This window comes from Lissotriton helveticus, chromosome 4_1 (assembly GCF_964261635.1).
Source record: "Lissotriton helveticus chromosome 4_1, aLisHel1.1, whole genome shotgun sequence".
Taxonomy (NCBI): Eukaryota; Metazoa; Chordata; class Amphibia; order Caudata; family Salamandridae; genus Lissotriton; species Lissotriton helveticus.
Window position 1 is genome coordinate 333418682 of NC_136063.1, and position 14809 is coordinate 333433490.

Here is a 14809-nt window from a genome sequence, read left to right on the forward strand (position 1 = left end):
TTTCCTGAGTTCTGGCCTTATTTCTGTATATTTTTTGTCACTCAATTCTTTACCTATCTGTGTTTCTTTTATACATGTATAAGTGCACTCCATAGGGGTAACTACCCCTATAGATTATTTTTCATGTATGAATAACATTTTGTTTTTAAAACTTTGGTTGGCCAGTCCCTGGACATTATTTATATTCCCATTGCATTATATTTTCTATTTCCATTTTTTGTGTTCTTGCAGCCTCTTTTCTGCCGCTGTGGTACATTGTGCTGCCACTGCCACTGCCACCTGTTTGTCCACATTTTACCTTTCTAGTAAATTGCTATGACTAAAAGAACCACCAATTGTTTACATTTTTTTAAGGAAATGCATTAGTTTTAACACCTATAAAATTGCTTCAGGTGTGCCACTCTTTTGTCATAAAACTGTGTGTTAGAGCACTGTGGAAAGCTTCAGTAGTACACTAGAGAGTTAACTGCAGCTAGTGTTGAAGGTACATATCTCAATCTGCATGATAGAATATTTTATTGACATGGATGAGAAATACATTTGAGATCTCAAAGAAAATGTGTACTCATTTTTGATTGCTAGGGAACTACTTATAATTTCTATGACAAAACGAAAAACCTCATTTTGTTAATTTCTGAAGGAAATACATTACATCTTAAAGCTTTCAAATTATTAAGATGGCTTCAGGTATTACACACTTTTGCCATGAAGAAAATGTTATCGCTCTAGTTGATCATTAGAACACTGTGGGAAACTACAGAAGAACACTAGGTAGTTAACTGACAGACTGAAGCTTGTGTTGAAACAAGTAAGTCTCAGTCTGCATTTCGGAATATTTTAGTGATAGGGATGAGAAATACAGTTGAGAACTCATGGAAAAGTGCCCTCATTTCAGCTTGCTAGAACACTATCCATCATTTCTATGAAACCGTAGACCCATCAATGTGTGCATTTGAAAGAAAATGTTTTAAATTTTACAGCTTTGACTCTTTCAATTTTCTATTTTCAATTTTCAAGCATTAAAATATTGACCATTATGTTTTGTTTCTTATGAATTTAGATGAATAAACCTAATTAATAATGTTTGGACGTGAAATAAATTACCTAAAATGTGAAAAAACAGATTTATTATTGTGTTTTAGATATGCCACATTTCAATGTGAATTGCTAAATTGGAAAAGATGGATTTTGTTTCTGTCACTCAATCCTGCTTCCAACACACCCCCAACAAAGATCCTTGATCCACATGACTGTCCAATGAACAGTCTAATGAACTGTCCAATGAACAGTCAAATTAACGTGTACAGGTTTATTTCCACTATTATGATTACATCCTTTTCAATGACTCTTCCTGTTGCATATCTATTTATTACCTACTGGCGATTGCCAGAAGGTAGTTATAGTTAGGACCTGGTTTCCATAGGAAAAGAGTTTTTTATTTGGCCAATAACTCTGGCGCTGTTTGACAAATCTTCAAAAAAGTTACAAAACTAGTTTGCCACTCACTTCAGCTGTTGTGTTGAAAGCATTGGGGTGATCTGTCAAGCGGGCCATAAAAAAGTGGAAGGTCCCAAGACACGTTTTCCACATGTAATTTCACATTGGGGTTTTGAACATGGCCACAGCCTGAACTGTTGGATGGAATGACACCAAATTTGGCAGAAAGCTAGCTCTTGATCTAAAAACCACATTTGTATACCTAGGAAAGCAAGTTTTTTGGATCTTCTATAGAGATCTGATTGGCTGCCAACCAGGAAGTGTTGGCAGCCATATTGGGACTCGGACTCAGTTGAGTCCCAAAATAAATGATAACAATAAAAAAAATTGGGCAGGATAGCAACCCGTAGGTCTGGTGGTAGTGTCCCACAGGAACCCCACTGGGTGCAAAAAACACCTTTTTTTCAACCACAAATTTGTTGCAAAATTGAGGAAAAAAACAAATGTGATCTCCTGTGCCTGTTTTTATTTTTGCCCCCATGAGAGTCAGATCCCGGTGGCATATTTTAACATATGTTAATACAATGATTGGACAAGATCCTCTATTCGCATGTTACTTGGGCCTTGTGGTTTAAGGTGCATAGCTACTACCAATAGAACGAAATAGTGTGGAAGACAGCATGGAGCTAGAGAGTATGACATCCGTCCGCCCACAGAATTTCTATTTGGTAAAATATTTTCGCAAGCCTCCCAGAAGATGCTGTTCCTTCAGCATCGTGATCTGATCCTCATATTGTGCATACATTCACTTCCTTTTCACTGCAGCAGCTACTTGTTTGCTTTTCCCTCCATCTCCAAACAACACACCATCTCCAATCTACCCGACTTGAATAACATTTTACATGTGTGATCACGGTCTAGTGATTATCACATATTTTAGTTTTGTCCTTGCAGAGTGTAGGCTTTTTGCAGCTCTGCTTGGCTCATGCCTTTTCATGCTGTTGCCAAGATAACAGAATTGTTACTTCTGCTTAAATCATTGCATTAAGAAACCCGGATGATCTGAGGTGTTTGAACTTTCAAACACACTTTAATTTGGCATGGCCTCCAGCAAGAAGTAGGCTTCAGGAGTTCCTTAACAAAAGTGGCATCGGAAAGTTGTTTGGTGGTAAATGAGGATAGGTCAGTGTCTGATTGTTTAAGTAGCGATTGCCTCGTATCGATACGTGCACCATCACCGAAATACACCTAGACCGCATGTCATGTCAGTTTTTTTCCCCCCTAAACACCAAGCTCTTGGAGGGCAACTGTTGTACGCTGTTATAGCTACAAAGATGACCATCTTTAAAGTAAGTGTACCATGTCATATTCGCACTGTGGTACTGACTAGGCCTGGGCAAAGCTCACAGAGTTCTGCTATGTGGATTCTGTGGAGTACCCCAAAAACTTTGCGAGACTCTGTGGAATTCTGCAAGCAGGCGGAGCTGCTTATTGCTCCCTTTTGTGCTATGTTTTTGACATTCTGCAATGTGATGCATGTTCTCGTGCTCAAAATCGTGTGCAAATGGCACCACTGGGAGAAAACATGCTAAAGGATGCATCCGCAGTCACTAGAACTCTCTAGTGTCAAGTGTCTTAAGGCTTTAGCCACGCTAGTGGCCGGCAAGTCTCGCGAGTGCTCCTGAGTTGTTGACAAGTCTTGCTGCTGCTTGTAGGTGGCCAGAAAATCTCACAGGTGTTGGTAAGCGCTGGGCGAGACTTGTGCTCGCCAGCACGTGCAAACCCCATCTCAAGTGCGCTAATTGAAAAAATATTTGCTAAACGATGGAATGTGGAATTTATTGAAAACTCTGTGGAACAACATTTCCCAAACTCCGCAAATACCATGAGCAGAGCGGAATTTTACACCCAGGCCTAGTACTGACACACATCATGAAGTAGAGCCTTATTTCTTGCAGTGTCGAGAGCTGGCCCCGTTGGAGGAATTTTTTTCCAAATCTGTAGAACCATATGTGGGTAAGTAGCCACGTGGCCAGAGAGGTTCACAGCGCATTCACCTTCTTCTGTGATCATGAAGCTTAGGGTAAGGGTTAAGTTAGCTACTACCTTAAGGCTGTTGATCGTGATGATTCTTATAGCTATGGGTCTCTGGTGTATATCTTTACAGCCGGTTCAATGTCCTGGCTGGGATTGTACTCCTACCTTTCTCAGTGGAATTGAAGTATGTTAATTCATATCACTGAGAGTTAACAAACCTGAGGTGCCTATTAGTCTGACACCAAAAGGGCACATTTCTGTGCCTTTTAGTCTGGGACTATTTTCTGGCAGTGTTTAACGTTTCCATCTGCTGTGAAAGGATTATGTATCATGGTAGCATAAGCTGCTGATGTCCATGTGGCACTGATGCTTTAGCCTCTTTCGAAGTGCAGCCCAAATAATTGCTTTTAAAAGTTTAGCTTTCCCATTGTTTAAAGTCAAAGAAGTCTCTGAATCATACTCACATCTTTTAAAGTTGATTGTTTTGTCTTTTGAATGTACCTAGGCTTTCATGCTTTAACATTTGTTAATAGGTTTTCTTGGTGCCAATGACAAACTTTCAAGCTTTGGCATTTAAAATTAAAACTGAGGGTGCTTAGAACCAGGCTTTATTAATAACATAGTGGCCGATTCACAGAACTAATCTGTGACAAAATTCTAAACGCACTGCTTTTGGTATTCACAGAAGGCACTTACGGTTTTTGGTATTCACAGAATGCACTTACGACTCCTAACTATAGGTCCGCACTCATGCTGGAATTTCCACACCCGGACGGTACTCCCCGCACCTGGAGAGTACTCTTCACACCCAGACCGTACTGTCCGGCTAGGACAAGAGAGGTGCAGAAAGGAGCAAATGAGGTGCAGAAAGAGCCAACAGAGGTGCAGAAAGAGCCAACAGAGGTGCAAAAAGAGGTAAGAGAGGTGCAGAAACAGGCAAGAGAAGTGCACAAACAGGCAAGATAATTGCAGAAAGAAGCAACAGAGGTGTAGAAAGAAGCAAGAAAGGTGCAGAAAGAGGCAAGTGAGATGCAAAATCAGGCAGTATAGATGCAAAAGGAGGGATGAAGAGTGCAGAAAGAGGCAACAGGAGTGCAGAAAGAAGCAAATGAGGTGCAGAAAGATGCAACAGATGTGCAGAAATGGGGAAGAGAGGTTAAGAAAAAGGCAAGAAAATTGAAGAAAGAGGAAAAAAGAGGTGCCTAAAGAGACAACAGGGTTACAGAAAGAAGCAAGACAGGTGCAGAAAGAAGCATGGAAAGTGCAGAATGAAGCAACAGAGGTGCGAAAAGAGGTAAGAGAGGTGCAGAAGCAGGCAATAGAAGTACACAAAGAGGCAACAGAATTGCTGAAAGTAGCAACAGAGATGTAGTAAGAAGCAATAAAAGTGTAAAAAGAGCCAAGTGAGATGCAAAAACAGACAGGAAACGTACAGAATAGGGAAGACAAGTACAGAAAGAGACAATAGGGGTGCAGAAAGAAGCAAATGAGCAGCAGAAAGAGGCAAGAAAAGTGCAGAAAGAGGCAAAAGAGGTACATAAAGAGACAACAGGGGTGCGCAGAAAGAAGCAAGAAAAGTGCTAAAAAGAAGCATGGAAAGTGCAGAATGAAGCAAGTGAAGTGTAGCAAGAAGCAAGTGAGGTGCAGATAGAGCCAGCAGAGGTGCAAAAAGAGGCAAGAGAGGGGCAGAAACAGGCAAGAGAAGTTCACAAACAGGCAAGAAAATTGCAGAAAGAAGCAACAGAGGTACAGAAAGAAGCAAACATATTGCAGAAAGAGGCAAGTGAAATGAAAAAACAGGCAGGAAAGGTACAGAATAGGGAAGAAAAGCGCAGAATGAGACAACAAGGGTGCAGAAAGAAGCAAATGAGCTGCAGAAAGAGGCAAGAAAAGTGCAGAAAAAAGCAACAGATGTACGTAAAGAGGCAACAGTGGTGCAGAAAGAAGCAAGAAAAGTGCAGAAAGGGGCATGGAAAGTGCAGAATGTAGCAACAGGGATGCAGAAAGAAGCAAGAGAACTTTAGAAAGGAACAAGTGAGATGCAGAAAGAGCCAACAGAGGTGCTAAAACAGGCAAGAGAGGTCCAGAAACAGGCAAGAGATGTGCACAAACAGGCAGGAAAATTGCAGAAAGAAGCAATAGAGGTGAAGAAAGAAGCAAAAATATTGCAGAAATAGGAAAGTGAGATGCAAAAACAGGCAGGAAAGGTGCAAAAAGAGGGAAGACTGGTGCAGAAAGAGAAAACAGGGTAGCATAAAGAAGCAAATGAGGTGCAAAAAGAGGCAACAAACGTGCAGAAAGAGGAAAGAGAGGTGCAGAAACTGGTCAGAGAAGTGTACAAAGAGGCAAAAGAATTGTTGAAAAAGCAACAGAGGTGTAAAAAGATGCAAGAGAAGTGCAGAAAGAGGCAAGTCAGATGCAAAAACAGGCAGGAAAAGTACAGAAAGAGGGAAGAATAGTGCAGAAAGAGACAGCAGGGGTGCAGAAAGAAGCAAATGAGGTGCAGAAAGATGCAACAGAAAAAGGTAAGAAAATTGCAGAAAGAGACAAAAGAGGTACATAAAGAGACAACAGGGGTGCAGAAAGAAGCAAGACAGGTGTAGAAAGAAGCATGGAAAGTGCAGAATGGAGCAACAGGGGTGCAGAAAGAGGCAAGGGGAGTGTAGAAAGGAGCAAGTGACGTGCAGAAAGAGCCAACAGAGGTGCAAAACCAGGCAAGAGAGGTTCAGAAACAGGCAAGAGAAGTGCACACACATGCAAGAAAATTGCAGAAAGAAGCAATAGAGGTGAAGAAAGAAGCAACAATATTGCAGAAATAGGAAAGTGAGATGCAAAAACAGGCAGAAAAGGTATAGAAAGAGGGAAGACGCGTGCAGAATGAGACAAAAGGGATGCAGAAAGAAGCAAATGAGGTGCAGAAGGAGGCAAAAGACGTGCAGAAAGGGGAAGAGAGGTGCGGCAAAAGGCATGAAAAGGGCAGAAAGAGGCAAAAGAGGTACATAAAGAGACAACAGGGGTGCAGCAAGAAGCCAGACAGGTGCAGAAAGAAGCATGGAAAGAGCAGAATGAAGCAACAGGGGTACAGAAAGAGACAAGAGAAGTGTAGAAAGGAGCAAATGAGGTGAAGAATGAGCCAACAGTGGTGCAAAAAGAGGCAAGAGAGGTGCAAAAACAGGAAAGAGAAGTGCTCAAAGACGCAAGCGAATTGCTGAAAGAAGCAACAGAGGTGTTGAAAGAGGCAACAAAAGTGCAGAAAGAGGCAAGTGAGATGCAAAAACAGGTAGGAACGGTTCAGAAAGAGGGAAGACGAGTGCAGAAAGAGACAACAGAGGTGTAGAAAGAAGCAAATTAGTCCTTTCCACTTGAGTAACTTACCTGGGGAAACGCTGCTCCTTTGCCGACCACCGCCAGTTGAGTCAGTTGGTCAGTCCTGTAGTCCCAGTTCCGGCCGGGAGTGGAGAACGCCGGCCGGGACCACATATACCAGCACCCTCAGCGGCAGGAAACGCCCCCCATGCCATGCTTGCCTCAGCAAAGTGAGAGGAGGTGCTTAAAAACAACACAGGGCTCCCGCAGTGCGGGACGCGTGCGGCACTGCCCGGGCAAAGCCCGGGCCAAGGGCGGGCCCATCCACGCCTGTCTGGGTCTGGAAGAGGCCGGGCTGGGCCACCCCTCTAACATCGTCATCAGAACCCCTAGGCACTGTCGATCACAGGAGGAAGACACACGGACTGGGCGTAAGTGACAAAAATGTGTTTGCATCACACCATCAATCAAACACCGGGAGCTGCCTGAAGGACCCTTTTTGACATTAAGGGTCCAGTAACACACAGAGGTAATTGGGGAGGAACTTAAAACGTTATTGACCTATCTGCAGGATGAGCAAGCGTAAGGCTATGGGCTCTCTGGTGGGGGTGTAAAAGGGGCTCTCAATGCCTTCCTCACGAGAGCAGAGTCATTATTAGTCCATGAAATTCAGCTTGCTGAGAAGAGACTCTCTCTTGACTCGATCATGGCAGAAAAGCGATCATCAATGGGTAGTATAGCCATGTCCAAATCACTAAATGTGGGGGCTCTTCTAGGTCAAGTTAAGCCAAAGGGTGGTAATAATGCAATCAGCCTAACCTTCACCATATAATCGCCACAGGCGGTGGGCTCGTCAACCCATACCAACGAGTCGCTATCTGACGATCGAAGCCCGTCACAGATTAATGTAGAAGAGAATTTGGAAGGCTTTGAATTAAATGCTGTGTCATCACAAGGGCCAGGGATGGGCGAGGGAGAGATTGTATTGGCCGTAGTCCCACCTGGAGTTGAAATTACCCCAAGAAAAGGTGGGGAGGTAGTCACCCGATCCAAAGGGGCCTTAAAAGCCAGCAGCACTACAAATAGTGTGGTCAACCCACTGGATGATTGTATGGCCCCTCCAAAGAGAACCAGGGGGGGCATCCCACTCCTAAAGCTAAATCAAAGCCGCGGGGTGCGCCAAAAGCTAACAGGTCTAAAGACATAAAAGGTTCCGCAGTCAACTTCCAATGCTTAAATTGTGGAGATTCCTTCCCAGTGTAAGAATTGGCTTTTGTAGTCTGGTCTGCCCTGTTCCCATGATGCACTGGGCCAGGGACAGACTAATTTGCATACAGCCAGGTTCTGAAACTGGGATGGTGCAATGAGCTAAAAAACGGTGTTGGATCTAGCCCTGATCTCTTGACTGGGTGAGAGTACTCTGCTTAATTCAGAGACTCTGTCCATCACCACCCCTTGTTGTAAATAATTTTGTCCACCCTAAGTGTGGAAGGGTATACTCAGATGTGAGTCCCTTGCTCATTGCACCATCAGGATTCAAGCAAGCCGGGCCGAAGACGGCTGATATGCCAGAAACCGGTCCCCGGAAGCTTGTTTCCTTCCCAGTGTAAGAATTGGCTTTTGTAGTCTGGTCTGCCCTGTTCCCATGATGCACTGGGCCAGGGACAGACTAATTTGCATACAGCCGGGCTCTGAAACTGGGATGGTGCAATGAGCTAAAAAACGGTGTTGGATCTAGCCCTGATCTCTTGACTGGGTGAGAGTACTCTGCTTAATTCTGAGACTCTGTCCATCACCACCCCTTGTTGTAAATAATTTTGTCCACCCTAAGCGTGGAAGGGTATACTCAGATGTGAGTCCCTTGCTCATTGCACCATCAGGATTCAAGCAAGCCGGGCCGAAGACGGCTGAAATGCCAGAAACCGGTCCCCGGAAGCTTGTTTCCTTCCCAGTGTAAGAATTGGCTTTTGTAGTCTGGTCTGCCCTGTTCCCATGATGCACTGGGCCAGGGACAGACCAATTTGCATACAGCCAGGTTCTGAAACTGGGATGGTGCAATGAGCTAAAAAACGGTGTTGGATCTAGCCCTGATCTCTTGACTGGGTGAGAGTACTCTGCTTAATTCAGAGACTCTGTCCATCACCACCCCTTGTTGTAAATAATTTTGTCCACCCGAAGCGTGGAAGGGTATACTCAGATGTGAGTCCCTTGCTCATTGCACCATCAGGATTCAAGCAAGCCGGGCCGAAGACGGCTGAAATGCCAGAAACCGGTCCCCGGAAGCTTGTTTCCTTCCCAGTGTAAGAATTGGCTTTTGTAGTCTGGTCTGCCCTGTTCCCATGATGCACTGGGCCAGGGACAGACTAATTTGCATACAGCCAGGTTCTGAAACTGGGATGGTGCAATGAGCTAAAAAACGGTGTTGGATCTAGCCCTGATCTCTTGACTGGGTGAGAGTACTCTGCTTAATTCAGAGACTCTGTCCATCACCACCCCTTGTTGTAAATAATTTTGTCCACCCTAAGCGTGGAAGGGTATACTCAGATGTGAGTCCCTTGCTCATTGCACCATCAGGATTCAAGCAAGCCGGGCCGAAGACGGCTGAAATGCCAGAAACCGGTCCCCGGAAGCTTGTTTCCTTCCCAGTGTAAGAATTGGCTTTTGTAGTCTGGTCTGCCCTGTTCCCATGATGCACTGGGCCAGGGACAGACTAATTTGCATACAGCCAGGTTCTGAAACTGGGATGGTGCAATGAGCTAAAAAACGGTGTTGGATCTAGCCCTGATCTCTTGACTGGGTGAGAGTACTCTGCTTAATTCAGAGACTCTGTCCATCACCACCCCTTGTTGTAAATAAATTGTGGAGAGGCGGAAATGTATCGGGGGCGGATAATGAATTGTGGTCCAGGCTGGAAACAATGTTAACTACTCATTTAGGGCCCGTACACAAGAACATTAATCTGAAATTAGGGAAACTGTCCCTGCTTCTTGCACAGAATAGCACCCTGACCACTACGGTCACGGGGCAGCAAGCTAACAGTCTGTGGTCACCAGAAAGCCCTACCCCATCAAGGGTTAAGACTTCCATAGAGAGAAAAGAGGGTGAGAATCATGAGTATGAACAGCTTGTTGGCACAAAGGAGGGTGTAAATAAAGGGTTAACTGTAGGGCCCACCGATGGGACTGTACCAAGCTTAAACATCACCCCGGGAGATAATAGGCGTACGAGGGTGGGAACCTCAGTTTGAAACTCTAACTGTAACCTAGCCCCTACAAATAGAGAGAGCAGAACACCTACACTCTACGATACTGCATCCACACTAGCCGACTTCGCACGGTGTACCCCGGGCTTGCCGGTTTTAGATCTACCGCCGGCATCAAGCCCATACACAGTAGTCTTGACAGGGGTCCCGGCCTGTAACGGAGATAGAGAAGAAACCCCGCAAATGCTGATTACCAAGGCGGCCCAATGGTTGAATAGAAATGTAGGCTTTAATATTTCAAACCACAGGCATATATTAATGGCTAGAAGGGTGTCCTGGATTGGAAGCAACAGGAAGTGCTTTCCAGGAGATAGTGTGATCCTAAACCTAAGGCATCCAAGGTTGGTACGGGATCTCCTTACTCAGTGTAAGGGGCCCTACCATGAGGAGGGTAGCACAAGTATTAACATGCTCTCCTTGGGTTTGTTTTATAGGGATATGACTTGTGCAAATAATCATGATGAACACAGGAGACATCTAGTAGGACCTAACTGGGGGGGGGGGGGGTGATTGTCCCGTTAAGTAATCTGTATGCCCCTCTCAACAATGTATCAGCCCTAAACGATATAGATTGAAAGGCCAGTGGGACGTTAATTAGGATTGGTCACAGATTGGAGAGCTTATCCCTTAATGGAGGCCCAGGAGGGATAGTTATGTTGAAGGCTAACAAGCCCATTATACCTTCTTTACCCGGAGACTCTGGTGGGCCCGGTTATGATGGGAATATCCAAGTACCAAACGTATTTCTGAGTCCTAATACCGGCCCTATGTTACAGAGCCCAGATGTTCTCAGACAGGGTAACATTGAGATAATTTCCTGGAACATAGCAGGACTCTCAGCTAAAATTCAAAATAATGACTGGGTAGCTTAGATAAAGAAATTCCAGGTTATTTGCCTGCAGGAAATGATGGAGGTGGACAGTAGTGCGTTACCTTTAGAGGGTTACAAAATGTATTTTGTTCCAGCACGCAAGGTAGCTTCTGGAAGAGCAAGCGGATGACTGATCACATATGTGGACTTGAGGCTACAGGGGAGGTGGAATGATTTAGGATGGGACTCAGATTTTATGCAGGGGAATAGATTTCATAACAAGAGTCATAAGTGAATTCTTAATAATTTTTATATTGCCATTTTAGCGGGACAGACTACAATAAGATTGGACGAGTTGGAGTGTAGGCACGCCGGTGTACGAGACCAAGGGGTAATGATGCCCCAGTTGGTGTTACTTGGCGATTTTAATTGCCACCAGTGCCCATATTTGAAAGTCATCAGGGGGGATTGGTCATCCTGCCCACTAGAAGAGGGCCCGCATTTGGAGCATACGAGGGAGAGAAGGGAGCTAATTAAGGTGTTGGGCACACACGCCCTCATATACACTATGGACCTGATTAAAGTAGGGGAGGATAGTATGATCCATTCAACTTTTAAAGGTAGAGGAAGTAACTCCTTTATTGATTTTATTTTTGTTTCCAAAATGCTAAAGCGTTGGATTTTAAGCTTTAATATACATGTAATCATTTTCAGTTATCACAACCCCTCGGTCATATCGCTCAGGGACCCTAATCCAAAAAAGCACTCTTCAACAATGGGGGACAGTCACACAGTAAGTGCCACTGATCAAGGTAGGAGGCTCAGATGGTCCCAGATTGAAGGTGAAGCCTATTATATACCATTGATTTCAAATAAAGAACAGCAGGTTTGGAAGTGCTTAAACTTAACAGTGGATGGGACAGAATTGGGCAAGGTCTTTGAGGGTGTTGCCCAATATATTGATGGCCTACTCAGGAGTAGATCGCACAAAAAGGGAATGGATGATCAAAGGTGGTTTGATCAACAATGCTCCATTGCATTGAGGGAGTTGAAGTCAGCTTTAAAAGCGGTCCTTAAAGACCAGATAAGGGTGACCACATGTAGGGCCCTCTATAAACAGGCAGTAAAACGTCGCAAAACCACCTTGCAACGGCAGGCGTGGGAGAACTTGAGGGAAGCAGTTGAGTCAAAAAACTCGACCGTCTTTTGGAAAGTTATAAATGACCCTTGTTTCCAAGACGCAAACAAACCAAAGGTAGAAAACATATCCTACCAGAGTCTTGGTATGAGCACTTCAACTGCCTTTATAAATACGGCAGGGCCGATGACCCATCAGAAGTAGAGGAGGGGGGCGACACTATCACCCGGATAATATTTTCCTTGGGTGAGATAAAGGCAGGCATTGAGGGTCTGACACGAAATAAGGCCCTGGGTCCCGATGGGATTCCTCCAGACCTTTTCCTGAGCCAGGTAGAACTTTGGGCGCCTATACTAACCAGAGTTATTAATGCAGCAGTGGAATCAGGTATGCCAGCATCTTGGTCCACAGCTACAATTGTCCCCATTTTTAAAAAGGGAAATAAGTATAGCCCTCTATGTTACCGGCCAATGTCCCTTATTGACGTGAAAGTGAAAGTACTAGGTAGGGTTATTCTTAACCGGCTAATGGACTGGGCGGAAGAACATCACATAATCACTGACACTCAGTATGGATTTAGGCCAGTATGGTCAACTACCGATCAATGCCTCAATTTATATCTATTGGTAGCCAAGTACACTATTGCCAGCCAAGAAACTGTGTACTGCGCGTTCATGGACTTGACAGCAGCATTCGATAGGATGAACCGTAGGAAATTGTGGGAAGTCATGGGGGCTCTCGGAGTGGATCCAGGATTGGTAAACGTTTTAAGAGCATTGCACCGGAACACTTTTGCCCAAGTTAGATACAGTGAGGAGGGGAGCACTAATGATCCTATTCCATGCTCAAGGGGGGTGAGACAGGGTTGCATCCTGGCACCTTTCTTATTCACTTTGTATATAAATGGCTTGGATCAGGCGCTTGGTGCTTTAAAGGTGGACTCTCTAAGGCTAGGATCGAGAGGGATCCCTGTTCTGCTTTACGCGGACGATGTGGGGCTTCTCGGGCATACCTCGCGCGGGCTACAGTGTATGATAGACGGTTTCATCCATTTGATGGAGAGTTTAGATCTCTCCTCCAATCTTTCAAAATCGTATATCGTGGAAGTAGGGAAGACACCGAAAAGGAAATATAACTATAGGATTGGCTCTCACTGTTTGGAAAAGGTGCACTCATTCTCCTATTTGGGGATATTATTTGACCCCGACTTAGTTTTAAAGCCCTGCTAGAAGAGAAATGCCGCACATTAGCTAGCTGTTCCGGGACAATTATGAATTTTGCACGAAGGCTGGGTTGTTGGTCCCCGGAGCAAATTTTGAGATCGTATAGCTCTTTGTGCTGTGCCAAAACTTTTTACGGCAGTGAGGTCTGGGGTTTTATTGATTTACAATATCTACATATTGAAGAGAACAAATATCTACGGTGGTTGCTGAAGGTGCCTCAGAGTACTCCCTCCCACATTATACATGAAGAATTGGGTGTTAGAGAGAGGTTAGAACTCAAGCCCCTATCATGTTGGATCAAACTTTGGACAAACCCTGTGACCTCACTAAACAAACAGATTATAATAGATTGCATTGCCCGTGATCGGGGCAGGAACATCCCATGGCTCAAGTATGTGAGGGAAACCCTAACAAGCATTGGATGTGCAGATTATTTTAATTACCCTACAAATTTGTTACCCCGGGACAAGGCGTATGTTAAGGCCGAATTCACGAAGCATGTTTTTTCGCTTAAGGAAGATAGGGAGCTGATCAAACCATCTGTGAGAGCACACCTTCTGACCAAATCCTGTTTGGGCAGTGAGTCTTATTTGTCTTTTTTTCACAATGCCCAAGACAGATTTATAATGACATGCTTCAGGCTACATATAATACACCATATTTTAGCGGTTCCGGCAGGTTACACTACATCTATAGAGTTGAAGGGCCCGTGCGGCTGCGACCACCGGTCTCCGCAGGATACCCTTCACTTTGTCTTATTATGTCCCCACAATGTGCGACCAAGGAATCTATTTTTAATAATTACGTTAAAGAACGATAGTTTTAAACAGGCAAAGGTACCCCCTATTGGTTCTGAAATTGTCTTCAGAGGTTTAAACACTTTTCTGTTGTGAGACTCAAAAACACAAGAGGTGAGGGGGGAATATAGACGGTTGTAGCATTTGTCTGTTAAAGGTCTTAGTAATGAATTGGGAGGTGGAGGGTTATTTTAAGCATAAATGGATTAATTATTTGTGCGTTTTATGTGGATGATTTTATCTGTTATCCCTCTACAAACTTACTTTGACCTACTCAAACCCAGGACATTTTATTAATGACCCTAAAGATGAATGATATAGGAGAGGCAGCTTCACCTGCGAATGGATTGCACATGTATTTTACCTCGGCCTTTTCATATTGTGATATACCTTTTTTTTTTACCTGTACTTTTATGGTATTGTATTTTATGCCGAATAAAGTATTTTGAAATGAAATGAATAAGCAAATGAGGAGAAGAAAGATGCCACAGATGTGCAGATAGAGGGAAGAGAGATTCAGAAAAAGGCAAGAAAAGAGCAGAGAGAGGAAAAAAGAGGTACATAAAATGACAACAGAGGTGCAGAAAGATGCAAGACAGGTGCAGAAAGAAGCATGGAAAGTACTGAATGAAGATACAGGGGTAGAGAAAGAAGCAAGCGACATGTAGAAAGGAGCAAGGGAGGTGCAGAGAGAGCCAACAGAGGTGCAAAAAAAGGCAAGAGATGTGCAGAAACAGGCAAAAGAAGTGCACAAAGAGAAGTGAGCAAAGAGGCAAGAGAATTGCTGAAAGAAGCAAC